The sequence below is a fragment of the Vigna angularis genome, chromosome 5, assembly GCF_016808095.1.
Source record: "Vigna angularis cultivar LongXiaoDou No.4 chromosome 5, ASM1680809v1, whole genome shotgun sequence".
Taxonomy (NCBI): Eukaryota; Viridiplantae; Streptophyta; class Magnoliopsida; order Fabales; family Fabaceae; genus Vigna; species Vigna angularis.
This window is the reverse complement of record NC_068974.1, coordinates 14,443,439-14,450,862: the sequence shown is the minus strand read 5'-3', so window position 1 is coordinate 14,450,862 and position 7,424 is coordinate 14,443,439.

Here is a 7,424-nt window from a genome sequence, read left to right as displayed (position 1 = left end):
CCCTTGTTTTTTGTGTTGTTTGTTTTTGTGTATGTTTCTTTTTTGCGATGATCACCTTAAATGGTGTAAGCTTAGGGAGGATGTCTTTTCAATCTTTTCAGTGTGAAGTTGAGGGTGAAACAACATTATATATATAGTTTGTTCTCCAAGCGTAAGATCTTATTCCTTAAAAGTTTATAATTTTTGATAAGTTATCATCTATTAATGTTTTATTCTTAATAGTTTTATACTATTAAAATTGGATGATAAAAATTAAAAAAAATTATAGGATTTTGTAACAGCACATGAAACAAAGGGAATACAAAATCGTTCGAGAAATCTAAACACATGATATTATACTATTTACTTGTTTGATATTGCAGAGTTCATGAGTTTGAGATCAATTCTTACATTACAGAGTTAATTTTTGTTTTGGGAATTGAAGCTTTTCTTTCTTCATTATTTTCTTCACAATAAAATGAATGACTCAGAGAAAATATTATATATAATAAAATATAGTGAAATATAATAAATGAAAAGATACAATCTTAGAAACTATAACGTAATTAAATAATATATTATTAAAATACATTTAAGTTGATTTTATTTATAGTTATTATTCAAAGTCAAATCGTATTAATTAGTTATAATATATTCATTAGTTTCATGTTAATTAGGCTCTCTAAGAATTGTATCTTGATCATATAATCTTACATTTAAAACACAAAAAAATATATATTAATAATAGAAAAATGTAATCTTATCTATATTTAATTTGATTGAAGACAACTATTAATATTGAAAATAAAATAAAATTTCTCACTGAATCAAGTGCTAATAATTTTGTTAACATGACAATTTTGTTAATTTATATAATAAATATATAACAAACACTAGTAAAAAAAGGGATTTGAAAGCGCCACATGCGCATCGGTTTAAGCACACCCGAAGCATATAAAAACGCGGTGGCAGAACCGTAAATAAAGCTATCCTATATGCCTCGGTTGTTTGAAACCCGATGCCTAAAGCGCGATACTAACTCGGTTCTAAGCAGAACCGAGGCATATGTCTCTGCCTCAGACCTGTCACCAGACCTGCCACCACCTGCCACGCGCTACTAACTCGGTTCAAACGAGAATCGAGGCGTAAAGCTCACCTTACTAACTCGGTTGAATCTAAACCGAGGCCTAAACATACCTTCCAACTCAGTTTTGAGAATAACCGAGGCATATCTCTTGCTTCAGACCTGCCACCAAACCTGTCCCCACCTGCCAAACAAGACTTGCAAGGCTACTAACTCGGTTCTGATGAGAACCGAGGCAGTAAGGTGCTTCAGACCTGCTCCACTGCAAAAACCGCTGCCAACCTCTGACATTTAAGACGTTTCAGCTACTGTTTATGCACCGGTTGATTCTAAACCGAGGTGGTAAGGTTGTTATGCCTCGGTTAAGTGACGAACCGAGGCAGTAAGGTGTTTAAATTTCTTCCACAAACAGAACCGCCTTCATTCATCTTCTTCTCAGCGCGCCGCTACAGAAACGAAACGCTGCAATCTCCGTTTGCTTCCATTGCTTCCATCGCGTTTGCTCCCACGGCCGGTGACCTCGTTTATCGTCGTCGTCTCCTCCTCTCCGTGTGGTCACCACCGTTTATCGTCGTCGTCTCCTCCTTTCCGGTGACCTCTCGCGTGTGCTTTGGTGTTTCCTCCGCTTTGCTTCCATCTCCGCCGCGTCTCAGTTTTGGTGGTGTTGCATCTGCCTCTGCTTCCATCTCCGTCGCCGGTGCTTCCATTTCAGTCGCGGCTTTCATTCTCGCCAACTTGCTGCCACGCTCCCAGGTAATTGATCCTAAAACTTTCTCCATCTTCATTGCTTGTGTAATTTGTTGTATTGATATAGAAAATTTGGCATGAAAAACAGTACGTAATTAACCAAATTAATTCATTGCTTGTTTTAAAGTGATCAAAACTAAGGAAAAAATAGAAAATTGCGGAAGAAAAATGAAGCCTCACTGAATTATTACTGAATTATTTGTATACATTATGTTAATTCTCTTGTTTTGTCTTTTATTACAACATTAAGATAAATATGAATTAAGAAAAACAGTGAGTAAGTGGTGACGGATAAGGAAGAATTAAGGATCAAAAGCAATGAATGCTTCACGTGTGGTATGAGATAAATATGAGGGTTATTTTAATGTGTAGATTATTATTGTTAGTGTAGAAAAGTTTATTATTGATAAACTTGATTTAATAGGGATATATATTCTTAAAATCTTATGATATGCTTGAATATATTGTTTGTTATTGTGAATTAGCCTTAGTTTCCCGTTTAAGATTCACTACAAATATTATTTACTATCTCCATATTTTTTTAACAAACGTACTTTTTAGAAATGAAAATAGAGGAGATGGTAATAATAATTTACAAGTATTGAATCTTGAATTGTCCGGTTGGACAGTTTAAGAAGAGTAATAACTTTTTCATAGTTTATTATAACATATCAATTTTAATATACATGTCTTAAATTTCACGAAAATTTGTCGTTGTGTTTTGTATTGATCTTCTGGTGCATATTTGATTGTGATTTATAATCACTTTCATTTCGTGTAACCTGAAGACCAATGCTAAATGATGGCAAAATTTCGTGAAATTTAAGATATGTTGTTTAAAATTGATATGTTTAATAAACTAAAAAAAGTGAATCTTCTTGAATGGGATAGGGTCACACCTTGAATACAAACACGATCAAAGTGATCATTCAAGATTATTGAAATTGTGTAAACAATTTCAGTAAACATGCGTACGGATAGAGGGTGGATTAATTTACCACGCATCAGCACTGAGTACGAGAGAGGGGTAGAAGAATTTATAGAGTTTGCGCAACGTAATGCGAGTACAAGTGGTGATGATGAAGTCAAGTTCAGATGTCCCTGTGTCAATTGTTTGAATGGGAGGAAGTTGAACGCAACTGATATTAAGGAACATCTTATCTGTGATGGTTTCATACGAAGTTATACAACATGGATATGGCACGGCGAATTAACAGACTTTCCAACTGTCTCTCCAACTGTCTCTCCAACTGAAAATGTTTATGATTCCACAATGGGTATGGAAGATCAAGCCGAAGAAGACAACTTAGAGGACATGATCCGCGATGTTGGCGCAGAAGCTTTTGCCCAAGCGCATGTGTATGAAACGATGTCCACTGATGCAGAGACTCCTTTGTATGCGGGTTAAACTAACTTCACACGGTTGTTAGCAGTGTTAAGGCTCATGAATTTAAAGGCGAGCAATGGATGGAGTGATAAGAGTTTTACATAATTGTTGTCGTTGTTGAATGAAATGCTGCCAGATGGAAATACGTTACCCAAACGGTGCTCAACTGCCGGTGCCCCAAGGGACGACATGGATGACACTCGTCCATGTCAGTTATATATTCTCTCTGATACTGGGACAATTGATGACAAATTTATGAACACCGAAAAACGGCGCCACAAACTTGTTTAACAATCGGCAAGTGTGACCGAATCGTATCAAGTAATAAAACTAGGTAAGACCAAGTATTGTTTTCCCAAAGGACTCACGACCTAGTTAACTATATGATTTGTTGATTATTTAAGACTTGTTAACAATTGATTGTAGGATTTAAATGCAAAAGACAGTAATTAAACATGTATGCATGAATTTGATCAATGGAAAAGAGGAAAACAAACACTTTAATGAATTAAATGGATGAGTATGTTATTGGGGTTATCAATTTCATCTTATCCACTCTCATATACTTTTAAGAATTCATCATTCTTATCATCAATGCTAATGTCACTCTCTAAATCACCTTGCAAGAAGGCCTATCCTTAATTACGAGTTCATACAATTCCTAGCATTCCTAGTAATATGTTTTTAAAGTGCAGGAGCTTAAAGGCAACCAATATGCTATTGGGAGAAATTCCCCGGATCTAGACTTCCCCGTACGTTCTTGTATCGACAAAATCAATAATCATGGCAATGAATGAGTTAAACAAAGCAAGCAATAAGCAAAGAGGAAAAACCCTAGCTAAAGATGAAAGAAAGCATATATCTTAATATAAGATGTTAAAACACAAATTCCATATATGAGAGTTTCACAAGACTACATTGATTCCCCAACAACCATACAAGGTTTAGTTCACCATATTCATGGTGAAACTAGATGAACAATAATGAAAGAATGAAAGATAGAACCCTAGAAAGAGGAGGAGGTAGCCTGAGTATCCAAGATCTTCCTTCAAGGGGTGGAAAATAGAGTGTTTGCTTCGTCTTTGCCAAAGATACAAACCCTAGGACGTCCTAAAGCTTATATACTATTCTAAAATTACAGAAAATTAGGCCCAAGCCCAAAATAGTGCCGCTCAGCGGTAAATTACCGCTCAGCGGTAAGTGCGTGAGTTGTTTTTCTCCCCTCAGCGGCCTTTTCACCCCTCAGCGGAGCCAACGTGACTGCCTGAGTGCCGCTCAGCGGTAAACTGCCGCTGAACGACAGTTGCGGCTTCTCCTTTTGCACTTTTTGATGTCTTTTCTGATTCCATCTCTATCCTTCTTCACTTCTTTCACCAAATTCACCTTAAAACCTGCATAAAAACACTGAAATCAAGCATAAACCTGTCCAACTCTCTTATTTCTAAAAATATGACCAAAAGCATGATTTCAAGCTAGTTTCTAAGTGTTAAGGGTTGCTTTTAGTATCAATTTTAAGCGTGAAAATAACAGTTTTTCAATTGTTATCACAACCCCAAACTTAGAACTTTGCTTGTCCTCAAGCAAACAAGATGTAACTCAATCTTCTACCAATCCTTATAATGGTTCACTCATTCAAAAATCTTCTTTTCAAGATGAGTAAAAACTTCAATCAAACTCATGAAAAAGATTTCAATCAAGACATGCACATGCTTTGGTGTTCACAAAGTCACTTAATATCCAACAAATGCTATTTTTCATGAATGATCAATCAACTAAACATGGATGCTCATGTGCTTAATGAATATTTCCTCACTAGGTAAAGTGTTTCACTCAAACACAAGTGTATAAGAGGTAATCACTCATTCACTCTACTATCACAATGTCACATGAATCGTCTTTGCCTTTCATTTAACCACAATCAAATAAATTCACAAACATGCATCATCACAAGGACTTTTTCAATGGCTTATAATGTGGCTGGGCTAACAAGAAAATTAGTTTTTCTAGATCACAAAACCCTTGAGTTAAGAGAATCATATCAACACAATAATTCTTATTTATTCCCAACTTTCTTTTGCATTGAGCTTTGCTTTTTCTTTTCTTTTCTTTCTCTTTTTCTTTTTCTTTTCACATTCTTATTTCTTAGCACTTAGCTCAATGCTTTCAATTTCCCTTTCTATTTTCCAACAACCCCAAACTTGAACATTTGTTAATACCACAAAATATTTTCTACTTAACTCAAGGTAAATCTTTTCAACAAAGGTTTTTCAAATCATGTTCAAGGCTAGAGGTTCAAAGGATAGAACACATAGTGTTCTCTTTTAGTGGGCTAATCATGAAATTTGGCTACCAACAAATGACCTTGATCATATGATGCAAACAAGCAAGTAATTCAATCATAGAAAACCTGGGCAAAGTCATTCATGCTTCCAAAGAATAGCATTCATTCACACAACTCTGGAGCTCAAAACCTCACACATAAGCTCATTCACATTTGACATAAACATCCTGCTTAATATCACAATCACAATCACAACATCATGCATTTGTTCACACAGCTTGTGAACCACCTGTATAAGCATGTGCACGTCTCAATATCAATCTATATCAAAGCATCATCAAGCATTACTTTATCAAGCAATCACAATCACAAGCAAACCATCATAACAGACAAATTTTCCAATTAAGTACATCAAATCCTATTCTGAAAACAAAAGTAAGTTCAGAACACAAAACCAAACAAAAGCATAAGTCCTGCTCTAGTTATGATAGCATTCATCAGTAAATGCTATCTCAGCTCCTCATCAATCTGAGCTGTGATCTGTATCCTCCTCTTCTTCTCATCTTCCGCATCCTCAAATGCATCATCATCATCAGCTTCAATATCATCTTCCTCCATCTCCATAGCTGAAGCTTCAGCTGCTTCAGCTCTGCCTCCTTGTACCTGCTCTTCTGGCCAAGCTACCACATTATGAAACTCCTCCATAGTCTACCTGTGTGCTGGAGGTGTATCATACATTCCAACAATCATCTCTGCAGTAGCCACCTGCCCTCTGTGGATAGACTGTAACTGTGCACCTATAAGAGACATGTACATGTCCCTCATTTGAAAAGGTTATGCTTCATGTGTTTCAGCAGATGGCCGACTCTGTGCTTGCCCTCTTTCTCTACGAGTACGACGTGGTGGAACTGGTTGAGCTGCTTCATCACCTCCACAACATTGTCTATAATAAGCCTCATCAATTCCTTTCCTTGGCCTTTCAAAGGGTGGAGATGAAGTATCCACCCCAGCTATCTTGCAGAGGTGTGTGATTAAAGACGAATGTCCTAAGGGTGCTTTGTTGTTTGTTGTGTTAGCACACACCCTTATCTCATCAGCTATTACCTGTCCAATATTGACATTCAAGTTCCTGATTGCACAGTAAAGGAGGAGTGCCCTGCTAAGAGTAATGTCTGACACATGAGAACATGGCTGAATGTTGGCATGAGAAAATGCCATCCAATACTTTGCAAGAGGAGTCAAGTCAGTTCTCCTAATGTTTACCACAACGCCAGTTCTATTCCTCTGAAAATGTCCTCTAGGTACACATAAAACTCTCTCTACATCCTCAAAATAAGCGCCTTCTTCCATACAGAGAGCAAACTGGCACTGCTCACCAGCCCACACAGTATCCAAAAAGTTGTTGATGGAATCAGGATCATACCTGATAGCATGGCCTCTGACATAGCCAAGGTAATTCTCAGCTGGATACTCACCAATCTTTCTTGCATTAGTGTAGAATTCTTTCACCACAGCTATATTGGCAGGTGTAGGGTATGTGGCTAGCTTTCCCCAATCATTCCCTAACAATTGCTCTCCAAATTGAGGAGCAAAATTAGGTATCATTCCAACCTTTCTCTCCATCAGTAGCCTCCTATCTTGGACCACCTTGAAATACTTTTCATGTTTGCGAGATAGGAACCTACTAGAATGGGATTGTTCTGGTTCCTTTTCTTTTCTTTTGGATGCCATGGTCTTTATTCTTTTGCCTGAAGAGGATGCCATTCCTACATCAAACACAAATACAAAACCACCAAAAATTGTTGTAATTCATTAGTAACACACAAACAACACATATTTTGAAGCTAAACCACTACTAAGGGTCAAAAATCACCCCTCAGCGCCACCAATGCAGCAATCCAGAACACAATTCAGCAAAAATCTAATGTCTGTCAGAGTGCCGCTCA